This window comes from Aulostomus chinensis, chromosome 13, assembly GCF_037954235.1.
Source record: "Aulostomus chinensis isolate RoL2024-O1b breed Wild chromosome 13, RoL_Achi_v1.0, whole genome shotgun sequence".
NCBI lineage: Eukaryota > Metazoa > Chordata > Actinopteri > Syngnathiformes > Aulostomidae > Aulostomus > Aulostomus chinensis.
The window spans coordinates 22,006,258-22,025,416 of record NC_141332.1 but is presented as its reverse complement, the minus strand read 5'-3'; the positions used below and the strand labels follow the sequence as shown (position 1 = coordinate 22,025,416).

At 40.1% G+C, this 19,159-nt stretch overlaps 1 long non-coding RNA gene across 1 annotated transcript; it reads left to right on the top strand.

Annotated features, from left to right (window-relative positions):
- The first annotated feature begins 735 nt into the window (after positions 1-735).
- LOC147251428 (uncharacterized) lies at positions 736-18,132 on the top strand. The gene is made up of 3 exons (XR_015118948.1): positions 736-830; positions 9,400-9,517; positions 17,964-18,132. It is a non-coding gene; the product is annotated as an uncharacterized LOC147251428 (long non-coding RNA).
- Positions 18,133-19,159: the final 1,027 nt, after the last annotated feature.

Below are 19,159 nucleotides of genomic sequence, written 5' to 3'. Positions count from 1 at the left end.
GCAGTTGTCCAAAACACCCCACATGACGTTCGACCCGGCTTGGCTCGCTGAGGGTGAACCTCGCTAGCTGCGGCGGCGCTAGCCTCCCGCTCCAGCTGCCCTCGTCGCCGCTTGTGGAGGCTTTTCTGACTCGTTTTGAAGCGTCATGCAGCTCTTCCTTCTTTTTTTCTTTTTTCTTTTTTTTTTTTTTCTTTTTTTTTTTTTTTACAAAAAGACAGCAAATTTAACTGTTCTTTTGACATGTTGGCGTTGATATAGTCACGGTTTTTTTCCCCTCTCTGCTTGCTCCTCAGATGCGGCGAATAGCAAAAGGCTTTTTTTTGTTTTGTTTTTTTTTGTTTTTCCTGTCAGGGGCGTGGTTTGTTGGCATCGGCGCATCAACAGGTCTCCGACTCTTTCAAATGACGTTAAATCTCAATAAACATCATGAAATTCTTAGGATTTGTTCTGTAAATTAATATATGCACGTTATTATTTTATTTTAAACATTTTTGTGTCTGTTTTGAAAGTGGCTTGTGGCACGTTTGACAGGTGAAGTTTGTCTGAAACTGGGCAGGAATTTGTCTTGCTGCTTTTTAAAAATTCTAACACCTATTTCTTTTTCTTTCTTTTTTTTAAAAAAAAAAAGCAAAATCAGAGCCATATGCCTCTTAAAGGAGCACTAAGATTTGTTGCCTGACGTCACTTCCGTTAACGTTCGTTAACAAACGCAGAGCCAGCTGGCCCCTCCCCCCGTTTTTCTGTCAGTGTCATGAACGCGCGTTGAAGCGGAAAGTGGACCTGTGCTGCGCTAACCTGGGCAAGATGAGTGAGCAAACTCCAACTGTTAGGTGAGTAAATTTATATTCTAAGTCTTTATATAATATCTATACAATATTAGGTTATGAGTTACCGCTGATATATTGAAAATTATTTTATGAGCTTATGCAAAAGAGACACTTATTGTCGAATTTGGCCTTCCTGGAATCGATGCCAGTGCTAGCTAGGACCTATAGAGTAAGCTAGGAATAGCAAACTATGACTATTTGAAAAGTGGCTTAGGAGTGTCATAGCTGCTATGCTACTCAATCAACTCTGCTTATTCCCCAGTGTTTGCACTCAGTATTTGTTTGCCGTTTGTGAGCCATGTGTTGTCTCCAGAGACCTAGAATTTTTCAGTGTATTCAGGGGGCAGGCGGCTAGCAGACCAAGGGGAGATGCCTACAATTTGAGACAAAAACGAAATCACCCTGAAACCATGCGACAAGGCTGAGTGCACCTTTTAATAATAACATTCGTACCTGCTGTTTTTGATCAGAATAAGAGCAATAAGTCTAAACAACAACTTTATGCACAAAATTAAATAGCTCAACAGGAAGAAAGAAGAGATGTGAACATTCTGCTTGTTGACTCGGCTGATTTTGGATATACCATAAGTTTACCATGTAAAAGACAAAATGTACAATTGCTTTATCACTTCAGTTCTCATGTCAAGTCAGGTTACCTTCTTATTTAATGTAAATATGTCTTTAATTTGCTTTAAAGAATTTTGGCAAAAGTTGACTAAACCTTGTTGCTAGCCATGTGGGTCACCAGCAGCAGAATATCAAAAATATTAACTCTTTATATAAGACTGTGGTAGCTTTGTCCATCATTTTATACCAACAACCACATTTTCTTTACAATATTTATTTATATTGACATTAAAAATGTAGAACTGGCAGTGAATGACATCTAATCATGCAAATACTTACTATGGCCTCTTCTGTCCCAGACATTTGTGGTTAGGAGATCTGTGCCCAACTCATGTGCTATGCATGGCTCTGGCTGAGCTTATCTTGTGTATTTATCCAGCCCCGATCTAACGTAGGTCTGCCTGGAAGCTGTAGCTTAGGAAGGAATTCAGAGTTGTGACAAGGTTTATGTTGGCTGAACCATCTGAAACTGGAGCTGCGCACTGCAGCGCAGTCAAATAATCATCTAAAGAAAGGGATGGTGTAGAAAAGACAAACAAATAGCTTTTTACAAAAGAAGTGTTTCCTCCAGTGATTGGTTGTGGTTGTTGTTTTGGGCTTTTTGCAAGAGGGAACAGGAAATTTCTGCTGTGTTAAAAGAGTTTTGGTCACGTGGGGACAGAAGAAAACCAACTATGAACAAAACATTGACGTAGGTTGACCATTAAAAGAATCTTGGGAAATAAATGTGCTATTAACCTGAGCCAGTTAGCTCAGTGGATGATATTTGAAGGAAACTATGAATGAGAGAGAGGCAGATAAAGCACACTGACACATAAGAGATCGGGTCCCCAAATGGTAAATGCATGTCAGGTATAATTAGAGAGAATAAAAGAGTTTACATAAAGATTGCGTTCCTCTGTATCATTATGTGGTCAGAGGTTTCATTCGTACCCCCAACCTGGCACCATCGAGTGCAGCCAGCCCTCTATGTTTAAACAATCGTTGATTTTCATCAACTGATAGGGGTCTGGAGGAGGAGGAGAGCGGGAACCCAAGACACAGGAGATGTTGATGAGTCTCCACATAATTCCGCCAACATTTTTGTTTGTGGCAAAAGACATAGCAGCAGGGGAGGAGATGATGTGCTGAGAGTTGATGTGCCCAAAATGTTTGAAACAAAACTCATCATTATTCCCTCAAAGAGTTGGTAGTGATGCAATTGTGTAATCAGCTCTAAATCCAAGTTAACATGTATACCAGATACGAAGCGATTTCCACAAGAATGAAATATCACGTTAGCCAGACAGGTGTTTTTATTTATTTTTTAATTTTTTTTAAATTGCTATAATTTGGAATCGCATACACATCACATTTTCCACAGCAGATGGCACAACAATGTTCCCGATATTATGCTTCGGTGTTTTTAGACACAATGTTCCATCGAATCTAGATTCCCTCAAGGATATTTTTTTTATTATATGAAAATTGGGGTTAGGGGGTTATGGTCAACCCCAAAGGAATGTAGGACTGAAGTTCCTGATTTAATTTTTTCCTCTTATTTACAGAAATTATATTATGAAAATCAACCAAAAAAAAAAAAAGGTAATTGAGTAAGACTGCCTGTCATTTAATCCTCCTTAATGTCCCATAAGCTTGACAGTAATTTTATTTTTTTAAATTCCTGTTGTCATACGAAAAAAAGAATTGATGTCGGTTGCAGAGGGAGCCATTTAACATTATTACACCTAGTACAATTGTGTTCTTGCCCGCTGGCTGTACTGCACCAGCCAGTTGGTCCTCAATGCTCTTTAAACAAGGCTGATTTTCTGGCAAATATCCACTCATGAAGTTCCAGAGAGATACAGATTGATAGCCTGACTGTTCCAAACATCGCTCACTCCTCACCCAATTTGGAAGTGAAGCTGGTGTTGGGGAACTGATATAATCCAGCTACAATGCAGCTACAATGCAGTAAGAGTTGGAAATGTATTAAGTTCACCTAAATAAATAAACACAGCAGGAATGAACAGGTGCTCTCAAGCCGGTGGAGGATCTCAGGTTACATCTTGAAAATGTTATGTTGCAAATTCAAAGTGTGTATCCCAGCCTGTTCTGACTGAGGTTAAAACCACTCACACACTACAGTTTATGAGTACTATTATGAGTAGAACTACTTCACTACAGCAGGGCCACTTCATAAAGTTTTACATTTTTAGTAGCAATTTAAGAATTTTCTTTTTTTAAAAAAAACTCTCAAATAATATTCAAGTTTAGTTCAACTGTGTGTGAGTGTAGCCCCATTCATGTTTTTTTTTTCTTGCACATAGTTTGACATTGTAAACAGACCACAATAGGCACTATCCAAAATACCTTCAACCTTGTAGATTATTCTCAATTAAATGTCCGTACATGTGTGTAACCAATAAAAGTTAATAAAAAGTGTGATTAACTCAGTAGTAACTGGCTGTGGTTTTGAATCCGACTTGGTTTCCACAGCTGTAAACTCAATTCAGGGTTATGACTTGCAGGCAGCATTTTGAAGAATCTGGATGTGGGTTGAAGGGGAGGTAAATGATTCTTGAGAATGAGCGCAGACAGCTAAACAAATACAAATACCCCTTCAATTCTTCTTCAGAGGTTCATCTTTCCCTCTGCTGAATTTTGTTTACTCTGGCAACAAAATATGGCTGACGGGAAAAGCTGGTCTACTCTTCCAGTCCAGCTCTGCTGCATCTGCATCTTTCAGTCAGAGAGACCAGCGTCTTGGTTAGAATACTTAGAATACCACTCTGTTTCTCCAGCGCGACATCTACAACATTGTTACACAAAGACTGACGGAGCAGTGACCTGCCCCCCCCCCCCCCCCCCCAAAAACCCAAAACAAAACAAAACAAAAATCGTCTTCACATGTTGCAGGTCAAACAGGAAAAACACAGTAATATTATTGGAGTTACATTTCCTCAACAAACAGATACAAAACCCGGTATTGAATGAAAAGAGCAGATATTGTTCCATTTTGCTTACACTTAAGTTGAGCTCTTTTGTTCTGCTTTGGCTATGAAGCAAAAGTAGAAGGACAACTTGTATCTTGCTGGGGTTTTAGTAGCAGAGAATACTCACTGGGGTAATATACAGTAAGCAACATTTGCTGCTTTGTTTTGTGTGTGTGTGTGTGTGTGTGTGTGTTATTGTACTTGCTACATATTGAGGACTAGAATACGTATTAAACCAACAGAATGAGGACATTTTTGGAAAGTGAGGACATTTTAGCCGGTTCTCACATCTTCAAAGGGCCGTTTGAAGGTCAAGACTTGGTTTTAGGGTCAAGATTAGATTCAGGTTCTGGTTAGGTTTGGGGTCAAGGTTGGGGTCAGACAGTCAGTTGAGATGGTTAGGTTTAGGGTGAGGGGCTAGGGAATGTATTCTGTCAATGAAAGTCCTCACAAAGGATTAAGTACAAGGATGTGTGTGTGTATATGTGTTTGTGCCTGTATCCACGGAGACGTGAAGCAGCTCTGATGGCCGGCTTTATCCCCCAACACACTGTAAAACAAGCAGGTGATTCCTCTGCAGCCCGTGTTGGAGTAACTTCCTCGAGCATAGACTGCTGTCCTTCTTGAGGAACATTAAAGTTACATGAATTTTGTTATGACTGACAAGAGGTCACATTACCCATTTTTTATTTATACCTTCAAGCTAAAATACCCCACATGACGTTCGCAAGTTTGCTAAATTAGATTAGCACAGCCGCTCCTTGAACACGCTCTGCCTGCTGCCACTGTTTAGGTCACGTAGGTTACTGAGCTTCTTCTGGTGTTAAAATAGCATGAGGGAAGTAAAGTTCAAGTAGGGCAGAAATAGAAAAAAAAAAATTACGTTATTCTGCAAGTGTTGCATTAAATTCCTTTTTGAAGCTGGGGTGGAAATGAGGCTTAGAAAAGCTTTGGCCTCTGCTGTCACAGAGACTACCATGGAGCCAGAGTGCATTTTCTTTTTTTAGTTTTCTTTTCACCCCATTTCTCCCCCTAACTCAAACCATTCCACCTTGGCTGCTGGCGACCAGAGAACAGAGGTTGATAATTGTGCTCCAGATTGTAGGAACTCACTGTACAAGTACACATGCACAGATGGAGGAATGGGCGCACACACACACACACACACACTGAAAAGTTCATTGCAGCATTCATGTACACCCACGCACATGCGGCAGAGTGATAGTAATTGAACTCCTAAGTGTGGGTTATAGAGTGAAAGCAGGAAGAACGTCTTAAAATTCAGCTCTCTTGAGCATCCTAAAACACTTTTATTGACTTTTATCGTGTGTTTTCTTTGTGTGCATCTGTGTATGTGTGTGTGTGTGTGTACATGAAAACATGCACATATATTTTCTACATTTTTACTGCACAATGTGTTCTGGCATTGTTGCGTGCCCATGACACCATTTGGCTGTAAAATATGTACCAGAAAGCTTTGGTATTGTTTGAGGGCTGCAGAGAATGTTTCCCCGAGGATCCTAGGATTGCCTGAGGAGGCTGGCAGAGTCCTAAATAACAGAAAAAAAACACTAGACAAACCTCAGATGGGGGTGCAAAATCATTCTCAAAATAAATGATGTCGCAACATTTTGCATTTCATGGGCCCACAGACTTCTGCCTGCAGTCAAAAGAAGCTTCATTTATTAGAATATGAGGCATGTTTTCCCTTTTTAAACTGCAAAAGCATGTAAAGACAAACCACGATTTAACTACATAGTATAACAAACACGCATGGAAGGAAATATAATAGCATACCTCATATTTTCACAGATTTGCAGCTTCACACACAACTAGACTGTCTAAAAAACAGCAGAGCTCCACCAATTGCAGCACATGGTTTTTAGCTCTCACAGGGGAGCCAGCCAATTAGAGAGTCCGGTAATGCAGCCCATATGAACAGGGGCTTTTGGGTAGTCGCAGCAGGTGTTGTGTTGATTATGATCTGACACTCTTGTTGGCTGCTAACTAGAAGCATACCTGACACAGAGGAGGGAGTTCAACAACAAGAACAACAACAACAAACTGTTGATGTGATGCATTCAGGGACACAGTTACATACACGTCTTTTCCATGACTGAATGATTCTATATTGAGAAACCACATGGTAAAAGATTGAGAAAGAAAAGCTACAATAACTCTTGAGCATCAAAACGTTAATCCTCATTCCATGATAAGGCTACATTATCCAGCTTGATCCAGATGAGGGAGTTTAGAAAATGAGTACAAATGAGTCCTAGTTCCTCATAATTATTGACTCACTCTAATTTGGGTTGTTTAGGACTAAAGTTCCGTATAAATTTACAGAGAAACAAAATGGCATTTCTTCCAAGCACTGCTGAACATGAATTTCCTAAAATTATGAAAAATGCATATCTAAAAACCAGAGACAAAGGTAAAACACATCAACGTGAATAAGCAGAATCATGCAAACACTGTTGTTCGAGTGCATGTCTGCACTCAGTTGCACTTCAGATGAGTTACATACAGGCTAAAACCATGCTTAGCTGTTCTGCACAAAGTTTTCGTAATGAGATTGTCTCCATTTACAGATCACAATTGATGAAAGCTCTTAAATTCGAATTGATAACCTGTGAGAACTTTATTTATTTATTTAAAAAAAAAAAGAGGTTTCCCCTTTAGAGCAAAGACAGAATTGAGCTGCCACGTTCTTGCCTCCCTTGGATTAATGGTATGCTCGCTTTCCTCACCTGTTAGATGCTCTATCTAAGACCTCTGACGGTTAGAACTGGTTGAATACCTCCAGCACACCATTTTACCTGCACCATTGTATTCTTCAATCAACTTGTCATCATTAAGCAGACGCCATTCAGTTAATCTGTACAGGATTAAGTAGAACTCCCCCCCCCAACCTGGAAGATGCTACAGTACGTCAGGAAGCTACGCTGCCACTCACAGTTTCTTCTTGCCGATTTAATGTAATATCGAGGGAGTTTAGAGGAGTTTGTTGTTTAATTTAAAATCTGACAATAGCTCTGGCACTTCAGTACTGGTCATTTTTTTATGATTACCTTTAATTTTACCTGAGTGTAGAATTTCCTCTCTGTCAGTATCGCTGTTTTGTATTGATGTCCTGACTGGGCTTCCCTGGTGTTGACGACAATGATTTCTTGACTGATGAAGAGAAACGTAAACTGCGCACAAATTACTGGTTAAACAAGGTTTCAAGTGCAGTTAATGAGGCCCGACAGCTCTGAAAAGATACACCGTGACACCGCATTCGGTCTCGTGATGTCTTCATGGTTGTATTGAAGTAAATGTGCTGCAACATTTTCACCTTCTATGTTCTCTTCCTTTCTAAAAATTGCTGTCTCTATTCTAGTGGAGAAAACAATGGTTTGCTATCACTTCCATGCAGATACAGCAATATCCCTCCCTGCAATGGTGTTTATATATAAGAATTTTTTTTTTTCTTCCCACATGGTTTTTAAAATGCAGATTCCATTCTACACATGGCAAATAATCTGCTCCCACCTGCTGGCTTTTGCCATACATGAAACAAGGCAATAATGAGTTTTTGTTCAGCTATACATTCTACCATGTTATTTCTAGTCTGAAAACAAACAAACCAAAAGGATGTTATCTCAAATCTGTATTTCATTCAGATATATTTGCATGCCCTGAAGTCATTGTCACTCAGCAGAAAAATACATTAAAATATGATGTGTTTCTCAATCATGTGAGTGGTAAGAATGGAGGAGCTACCTATTGTGTTCTCTGGAGGGTTCCTTAGACTGGGGCAAAACAAAAATACGTATTGGATTTATGTTGTTTTTTTGTTTTTTTCAAAAAAGCAGAGAAAAGAAACTGTAGTAACATAGAATTTGCCCTCTATGGCCCTTCAAGATCTATAGACAATGAATTTAAAATGTTCCTTATCCCTAACCAAGGCCAGATGATGCCACGGGGGGAGGTCAGTCTCCACTGCCTGCTGGTGTCATCTGTGGGAAGTTTGTTAACGTCTTCTATCCATGACATGACAGTTGGACCTCTAGCTGTGGTCGAAATCAAACCCTCCCATCTTATCTCCACCGAAGGACCCCCTCCCCCCCTTCCCCTAACGCCTCTCTTTGATCCTGTTTTGATTTTGAGAGGGTGAGGGGGAGGTGAAGGGGGGAGGGGTAGTATTAAACTAAAAAAGCAAAGAGGACACATGAAGTTAAAACATATATTTATAAATAAACTGAAAATAGACAGAGCACCCTGCTTTTGATAGCCCATCTATTCTTGTTTGATACACACATGGTAGATTTAGGATGGACAGGTAACAGACAAGGAGACAAACCACTGTTGAAAAATACATTTTATGATTTATTCCTTTGTAACAACATTCTAACTTTAACATGTCAACACCCGTGCTACCGAGCTCATGAATTAGGTTTATCTTGCCAAAGACATAAACTTAATTGTTGTTCACTTCATCCCGAAAGAAAATCTTGCATTTTAGAGCAACGTAATCATTTGCAAACAATGTTAATGCTGGTAAACCATCATTCTGAGTGCAGCGCTATGTTCCGGGCACTAGGATTATTCCTGTTATGTAGTCACAAACTGATAAATTACCTCATTGCTCTGCATGCAGCAAACAGTTGAGTTTAGAAATAATCTAAAAAAAAATGTATAACAGTAACGATTTCTTTCACACGGTTCAAAAACAAATAGCACACATAGCCACATGATCAAAATCTTCATAACATGAGGCAGGAGCGCTCATGGGAAATACAGTTCTGCGAACAGTGACCTCCAAAAAAAATTTTTTTTCTTCAGTTTGTTTTATTGTTAAGTGTGCAAAAGATTGGGTGGGCGGAGGTCTGGTCCCCTCCACCTACAACTTATTGTGGAGTGCATTTTCCAATATTGCTACCGGGTGGGTGAAATAATACTGAAACTATACTATTCTTCATTTTTAGGGGCCTGCAGGGTTTCTTACGTGGAGCTGTGATGGGTCCCCGGGCTCCACTCTGACAGTCACTTCAGCCTCGGTTTGAAACCTCCACCAGATGTGTCAGGACGACTCTCCGAGGGCAGGTTAATCCATACAGACCGATCGAACACTTCCAACAGGGTCAGGCGTTTGTGTTAGGTTATCAACACACTGAGTAGCTTTGTTCTGGCAGGATCCTGGATTATACAGTAACTGGACACAGATGGGACTCCAGACACATGTGACGGCAAGATAAACACATGATTGAACACAAAAAATGATGAACTTCTCATAGAGAGCTGAGGGTGAAGTGGCATTTTGAGCACACAGATACACACCAACCACTGCTTTCACCCCACATCTGAAAGCAATTCATGGTCCTCGTGTGTGTGTGTGTGTGTGTGTGTGAGTGTATACTGGGAGGCCTGCTGGATTCCAGGGCGACCCCCCCTCACCAGGATGGCGGAGGAAAGGGAAGAAGGGAGGGAGGTGATGGGGGGTAGGTAAGCGTTTTGGGAAACATGGAGCGAACAGCAATTAAAATCCCCTTTTCTCTGTCCTTTTGATGGAATTCCCGGTGGAGTCAACTCAAAGCGGGATTAATCACCACTCCCCGTCCCCCTGAAACCTACATCCCTCATCCCCTCTTTCTTTTCTCCTTCTTCTTCTCTCTCTTTCCTTCTTTACAAGTGTGTGTCATTTCCTCATTAATATCCTGGGAAAGGAAATCGAGGGCCTGGGTAGGCAGTGCAAACTTTTTTTTTCTTCTCCTCAGCCCTGCTCTCAGCTTAAATAACACTAACAAATGTTTAGTTGAATACCTGAGCTTTCTCTCCTCGCCTCATCAAACTAATCCAGAGATGATCATCCAATATGTCTTTCATAGACATTTTTTAGCAGAGTTTACTGTGCCATTTTTTTTTTTACTTGACATTGATTTGTGTGTGTTAAGGTGTGTGTAAATGTGATAAGCCTACTCATGGGCCAGACCTCTGACTCTTTCCCTTGTTGCAGAATGGCCTTGTTATCAATGCAAGCCATGCATTGTATTACAACCTGTAATTTAGTTTACATTGTGCTTGGGAAAGCACTTGATTACATGGGTTTCTGCTCAAAATGAATAGCTGTTCGCTTCACAGTTAAGACAAATGTCTTTGCTTTTGCTACTCCAGGCAGAATTTTTTGCTAACAGTGCTTTGAAACATATAATTTTGTCCCAAACTCCTGGCTTTTACAGGCAAAGTACAGTGAAATCTAATAAGCCAGTTTGAAAGGGAGTTTTCTCTTGCTCCATTAAAAGACTGCTCATTATTTAGCTTTTCCCACTCTCTCTTGGATACCATTTTTAGGTTTCGCTCCTCTTGCTCTCCTTTCTCTCCTTCTTTCTTTCTCTAAAACAAACATCCCAACAACCCTCATTTTATCACTTCCATTAATTAAGTCTGCGACTCACAGACTTCCATCGATGTTTGATGGTATCATCCACTTTTGGCCTGAGAAGTAGAGACTCTGTAATTATGCAGCTTCAGTTGTTTTGTTTTTGAATAACATACATATAAAGGAAAAAAACATCATAACTTATAGGGAGTTTTTCATTTAATGCCCATGTAAGAATAAAATTAGTTAAGTCATTTTTGACAAGATTGTGCATTTTTGTATGGCATATTTAATCACTAGCCGGTTGGTATAATCCCATGATTCCAATGTTAGGGTGCATGGACCCCCAGGATTAGTGGATCCCACCTCTTGCCAGCAGAGAAGAGCAGGTCTGTGGATTGATCTTCAGGAGATACAAACCCAGGATGTTCAGTTCCTCCCAGGTGGGAACAAATAAGGCCCATTAGCACCCGGTATGATGCGTCATCTGCTCAAATATGACAGTACCACGTCTGACGGAGCTAACATTAACGTCAGGGATGCTAGCATAGCCACTGCTAGTGCTATCTAGTCGCAACACAGACAGCACAGAATCATTTGTTGTTATTTTGATGAAATATTAGACACTTATGATGCATAAAATGTGTAAAATAACAGGAGTTTGAATGTTTGTGTGGGTGCACCACAAGTTTGGGAACCACTGGTATTGAAGTGGGGTTACGTGAGATATTCATCCATCCTACCGGTCATACAGTATCTTTAGTAGGTTTGGGTTAGAACTCTTTCTGAGCAGAGTTTTGTGGAATCACCCTGTACCGACTTTCTTGACTCTTAACTACAGTAACCAACACCTGTTGAGTGATGCTGATGAGGCAGGACATTCATGCGACCACCACAACAACCATCTGAACTGATTTCCACTGATTTTCTCTGATTTTGCCACGTATGCGATCACCCTACTGTGAACCCTTCCCACCATGGATACATCATGTCCTTCCAGCTATAGGAACAAACTTTGAAACTTTGAAAAAAAAAGAGAAAGAAAAAGACAGACTATGAATGAGTGCTTTTGTATCCTGGCACCTTAAATTCCCTCATACTGTTCCAAAACACCTTAAATCTCCAGTAATGAGAACTCACTCTCAATGAAATCTCCCTCAACTGCTGCCTCAGTTGCCTCTCATTTACTTTCTCAATTGTGGTCTATCCTCCTCATCCGTCTATCCATCCCTTCATCCCTCTCTCAGGCTTGTGTGTACTTACCCTTCAGACGTCTAAAATCCTTCCTTCCTCATTCATCCTGGCTGCGCTCAATATTTTCATCTTTATTTCACTTTGCTATCAAGATCTTTCATCCCCTCTTCCTCACTTTCTATCCGTCCATCCAAGCCCCCAATCCTAGCTTTAGTCTAGCTTCCCCTCACATTCAATCCAGTTCATCTCCCTGTTTTATCCTCATGAAGCCCCCCCATCTGGACCCTCGGTCCCTGTATTTATCACTCCATCGGGTCAAGTCTGATTTAATTGATTTAAATTAATACACTACAGATGAAGAAATGACATATTTCCATTCACTCGTGTCTTGTCATTGCTGTACACAAAACCGTCCTCGAATCATTGACGGCAGGTGTTTTCCATTACGTCCACACACTCATCCACGTATACTGTACATGTGCACACACACCAACTTTGAAGTGCAGGGCTTCGTCAGATTCAAACCACAGGAAAAGAGATGGTGGATCAGAGATAAGGTAGCAGCGTGGAGCCGTGCCTGTTAACGTGTGTGTGTGTGTGTGTGTGTGTCCCACACTCCTGGTGAGTTGGTGTTGCCTGTTAACAGCAGGGATTTCGCTTTGATTTTATGACTTCAGTGTCTTGGGTTTGCTGAAATAATAATAAAACAAACAAACAAACACTGGACATTACAGTACAGTGGGATTTATTTCCTTAGAGCACCATCAGTCTCATGTTTTTCAACAAAATATCAAATTTTGAAAATGTACCGTGTTGTGGAAACCTCATGTGATTTGATTCATTCAGAGTTAGCGTGCTCCAGCATCATCTGTGCTGCCAGCTACGTATGAATTAACCAGGCAAATAAAACCAAACGGCACAAAAGATTTGTTGGAAAACTGCCCATCTAGTTCAATATAGTTTCCTGTCTGTTGCATTTTCCTTCCTCGTCTTCTGCACTCGTACTGGGTAGCCCTGTCTGTGCCAAAATCCATACGGGCGGTTTACTGTATATGTTTCAGTAGAATAACATTTTCTACGAATAACACATTCAGCATTATTCTGACACGAGCATATCTGTTAACTATTAACACTGATATAACAAACAAGAACGAAAATAACACAAACTGCTTCTCCAGCTGTAGATGAACTGTACCGATTTATCACAAAGAAAAGCAATAAAAGTAAATCAATGTCACTCTCTTGCTCTGATGTTTAAATGTGTTTTATAAGAGGTTTTTAAGGGAGTTCAGCGGAGTTTTTTTTTTTCTAGATGGTTTTGTTTTTCTCTCTGTCTCAACACCTATCAATCTTTGTCTCCCTAACACAAATTGTGGGTTACAAAGCCATCACTGAAAGATATACTGTACTTAATCAACTGTCCATGGTCACACACAGAGAGATTCACACACATCCCAACACACGTGTACACACTTGTTGGGGTATGCGTGTTTCAGGTTTTGATGTCTGCTGTCATATCTCCTTAAAAGGAGCAGATAGTATCACGAACAGAGAACTGGGGGTGGAAATGACATGCTGATAGGGTAATCGCATTACCATAGATCCTGTAAAACACACACACACACACACACACACACACCTGTGATGGTATTCCCTCAGTGGATCAGGTAACATGCTGTAAATTAGCCAGTGATCCATGCTGGCAGTTAAACGGGGCAAAGTCAGCTCAAATTTGTGTCAAAATATTTTACAAGTGCCCAGTTTCACTAAAGCACCCTCTGAACCAAACCCATTTCCTCTAATTTAATAGAATTTTGAAGTTGATTTAAAATTCAAAAATAAAATCATGCACGCAGCCATTTTGCCAGTGAGTACCAGACACAATTATTTTACTTTTGCAAATTATGTAGATAGGAATCACATTTTTGACACAAGCAAAGTGTTATTATACAAATACTTATTTTAGATAAAACACTATATTTTGCTTTCTAAAGCCACATATGTGTGCGCCAACCCACACACAGGAATACACAGACACATACTCACACAAGAAGACACACAAACACACACACGTACACACACACACCCAGTCATTCTGCTTTGGCATGGCTTTTATATCCGGCCGAGATTTACGTCTGTTTTGATTGGCCTTCAAAGTAGAGTCAGCCGGGTTTGGAGGTGGCGAAGAGGAATGTGTGCACCATGCTCACTCACACACACACAAGCACACACACACACACACACATATTTATTTTTGCATCACTTTCATATCTTTCAAACACACATACACACCCCTACCTCACAAAAACAGATACTGTCTTTTTTTGTGACACACACACACAAACACACACACGCACACACACACACACACACACACTAAAACATATCCATTAACTTCACTTAAATATCTTCAGCAAAAACACAGACAGACACACGGCGGGCAGGACTGTGATGTACAACAGCACAGCCTCAGTCAGGTTTCTGCACCTCCACCTCCTGATAAGACGGCTGCTATCTGATAGCAGACAGATGAATGGAGGCATGATAGACAGGGAGAAAGGAAGAGACAGGAGGCAAACGTGGGGAGGGTTTTACAAAAAGAAGAAGAAGACATAATTCAGTTTGAATATCCCTCTTAAGCAAGATGTTAATTTTTTTCAAATTTTCATGTACATATTTCACGTAGTAAAATACATATTAGTGATTGTACTTTTCTTAGCAAATGAGATGAATTATGTGTTCATGTGTTAGCGTTGTGATTACATTCCAGATGCAAATGAGAATATTGCATCCATATCCATACTGCTTGCCTATCCCAGTTGATATTGGGTGAGAGGCGGGTTTCACCCTGAACATGTCGTCAGTCCGTCTGAGGGCCATTAATTAGGGGTTCAGTATCCTGCTCAAAGATAGTTGGACATGGTCACTGGGGGAAGTGAGGATGGAACCAGTAACCCTTCAGTTGCTAGACGACCACTCTACCTCTGAGCCATGCCGCAGTTACATATCAATACCCAAATCTAAGCAATTTTTCCTCAATCCATTTCTTAACGTCCCACCAAATTTCATTAAATTCCACTCCCGACCTTTTGCGTTATCCCGCTAAGAGTCAGATAAAGTAGCAACAAATGTACACAGAACCTAGATAGACAACATTTTGTGTGAAAAGGCCTTAAATCATACAAAAATACTCATTGAAAATGAAAGGAACAAGAGGGAAGAAGTTGCAAAATCCTGGGTTAGGATGTTGATTTGGACCAAGAAGCTCTGTGGTTCTCTGACAGCCATCACTCAGTTATTTATAGACCATATTAGACATCTGGCGTCCAATCAGTCTTGAGTCTCCTTCCTTGCCTCCTTTTACAATTTACCCTTTCATCCCTTTTTCCTCTCCTCCCTCCATTTGTATCATGACCCTTTGACCTTGCCTTGTTAGGGAGGAAAAAGAAGAGGTTAACCTCTGCACTTAATACACACATAAATGCACTCACACTCGCATGCAATTTCAGTGTCCTTCAACCTTAGTATGGTTCCCTGTGGAGCACAGATCTACAAATCTAGATATAAATAATTAGCTTTCACTTTAAATTAACCAATGATGACACAGATTTATACAAATGGACTCTCTTCCAGTTGAACTATGTTCAGGTTAATTGAGGGCAATGGACAATGACATCAAAATGATCATATATTTTTTGGGGGTCTGGGCAAACATGGTTTAGCTTCCATTAAGACAGTCCCATCATCATTTATTCTAGTTTTAAAAACAACAACAACAACAAACTCATGTAAAAATTATATGTCATCCAGTCTTTGCAAAGAACAGCAGATGTGACAAATGCTTAAAGTGTGCGAGTCTACATACACATACACACTGACTCTATTGTCTTCAGTGGTGTGTCACACGGATTTGTTTACTCAGCACTGGTTTTTTTCCTGTCAGCTAAAAGATTGTAAATGGACTTATCAGGAAGTGTGTGTGTGTGTGTGTGTGCGCGCGCACGTGCGTAGAGGGGAGCGAAGACTGCCGCTGTGAACAGCAGTGTGTGGCTTGGGTATCTGCCATTCAACAAGCTCTAAATATCATGATTTCCCTCTCTGTCTGCCTCCTGTTGACCTCTTTTATTCTGTAAATCCCTGAGTAAAATATTTAAAGATGGTTTTATTGTCAGAAAATATGTAACATATTCCTAAATACTGTTGTGCAACAACAAAATCCAACAACTTCTGTTTCAGTTCTTGTGCATCATATCCCTTGTGATCGTGTGTATTCGTGCAAAGTGTTGAGAAAAGAAAATGCTGAAAATGAATAATATAAGCAATGTTCAGAACCATTACACACAAACGTGCAAGCAAACACACTCACAGAGACCTACTCCCCGTCTTACTTTCTGATAAATGCTGTTGTGTTCTACATAAACAGCTTAGAGCGGTGTAAAACACGCACGCACACACACACACACACAGTGAACTTTTGCTGTTCAATCAGTAGTTTAATCACAGAGGTTAAAGTTTAATTAGTCATTATTACTGAACCCTGAATCGCACAAACACACGATGAGTGCATTCTACAGAACTATGTCGCATGGCTTTCTTAACTATTTCCAGGTTTGTGAAGCTGTGAGAGTGTTTGAGGGGACTGATGAGTGAGTGGTATTGTGGGTACATTCAATACACTTAGATGTCCTGGTGGTGAATGAAATTTCATTTGTTATGTTCAAAACTGAGTTTAAAAACTGCAACGCATCTTTAAGGAAACAATATCCTGGTTTCTCGGAAATATCCACAGCCTTTTATGTACTTCTCTGGGCCTAAAGCTAAAAGAATTGAGGAAGAGACATTATATTCGATTAAACAAAAAAGGAAAGAAAGACAGACTCTGTGGTACATTTTTATAATTCACATTGTAAATGATCCTCTGGGTTGTGTTTTTTTCAGTGTTTTTGAAGGAGTTAATCAAATTGTAAGAGTATCACTAAATAACCCTGTCCACAGACATTTGGATCTGTCCGGGCAAAATTACCTTGCTAACACACATCAACATGCTGTGTGTGCATGCATCTATGTGTGTGTGTGTGTGTGTGTGTGTTTGTGTGATATTCTAGTAAATGAGACCATCAATCAAACATTACATGGGAAACAAGAGAAAAAAACATATCCTCACAATGAAACAAAGGCACAGGAGCAACATATGGCATTATTTAACTGCTCATTCGGAAATGCGTGTGTGTGTGCGTGTGTGTGAGTGTGGGCACTCATATTACTATGCTTGTGAAAAGCACTGAGCATTATTCAACTCAAGACAATGGTTTATTAGAGACTTGAGGAATCCTTTAGCCTGTCGTCATGACTAAAGGTTCTTAACAAATGGAGAACACTTTCTCAGAACTGTGGGAGGAACTACCTTCTTTTTTGTGCGTATACTGTGGGGAACAATCATAGTACTTAATACTTCAGGGTAGGTACTTTCTGAAGAACCACGAGTGATTGGTCTAGGAATAAGTGTTGGTTGAACCCATGAGAAATGGAGGACCAGCAACCATAGGCGTATTTAGTAATTCTAAAAGTGAAGTATCCACCACACTCTCACTGAAGCTGAAAGATTAAGATGCTAAAATAAGACTACAACAAATACACAGAAACCAAAGCAAATCTGATAGAGGAAAAACAAAAAAACAGTGGTGCAATAAAAGGGGCACCTCTCAACCACAAACCAAGCATATTGCCCCTTTTGGAACAATCCCCAAACAGAATAATGCAGTCTGACTTTCAAGAATCTGATGAATGAGAAATGTGTGTAAAGCCTGTTGACCCTGCTTGATATGGCAGCCCCAGTTCTCTTAAAAATGGGATATTCTTAAGACACATTTCAAGGTTTGTTTCTGTTGTAAACTGTTCCAGAGTTATTGCATATGTACTTTAACCATCTGTAATTTGTTATCAGTAGTTATAACTTCTATAAATTGCTCATCCCAACAGCTGCAATCATTCTAAATTCGAGCTCTCGCTACTGGAGGAAGAAATGGATGGTGGGAGAGTTTGGAGGACAGCATGAAACTGAAGGAGTTGCAATGTGCATGGATGCATGTTTTGGCGTGTCCTCCATGACACAGATTTGGACTTGCACATTTAAATGTTTGGTGAAAGATTATCCGTGGAAAAAACAAATTCAAATTCCATTACTTTTCGAATGGTTTCAGTGATTTTGTCTAATTTTATTATGTTTTGAGTTTTTCCATGACTGCAAGAACCCTGAAAACAAAGTTCATGGTGTTCTCAATCTTGTTGTTGTATCGCTCTGAGAAATTACATTGTTACATGAACCACTTTTGCGGTCGGTGTTCCTGGTGGTGCAAATGAGAAAAAAAAAAGAAAAGAAAAGGCCCTTGAAGCTTTTAAGATATTGAAGAACCCTTACAGATGTAGTTCCTCTCGAAATGATCCTAGAACTGTTAGTTGGAGATTGACCAAAATTTTTAATGCCACGACAAAATGCTAGTTGGGCTAAAGGATTTAAAATAGGAATCATTTTCAAGCCAGGAACAAAATGAGATGTCAACTTAGGGCTACAGTTTGAGTAGTTGATGACAAGGGCATAGAGAAAGTGATATATTGGTCAGGGTATTCCCCATTCTACCCAGGAAAATGCTTCACGTTGTCCATTGACACTTCACTTATGCGTAATTATGTGTGTGTGAGCGTGTGTGCTCAAAGTGACATGGCAATGGTATAATAACCCCCTTTAAAATTTGGCTTTCTCCTCTCTGACTCTTTCTATCTCTCCATAACACACACAGACAAAATGTGTATACTGTATATGGGGAGATAATCGCTTTGCAGGGGCCACAGTTGAGCTGCAGCCAAAGATCTGTCTGGGTAACAGAGCCATTAAACCATGCACACAGATACACACACACACACACACACACACACTTCATCACCGACATATGAAAAGGTCAAAATTAGGTGGACAGACACCTACACTAATACTCATACAAAGTCTAAAGAATGCACACTACTACACTATCTGAAGTTGTGTAGTTTAGTATTAAGGTGCCATCACATATTATGGCCATTTAAAAAGATGAGGCCCAGTGTGAAGAGAAGTCCAAATTTTCCAACAATTATTGTCTAATCTGTCAATGCTGGGATGGAGGGAGAGAAAGAAGAGAAAT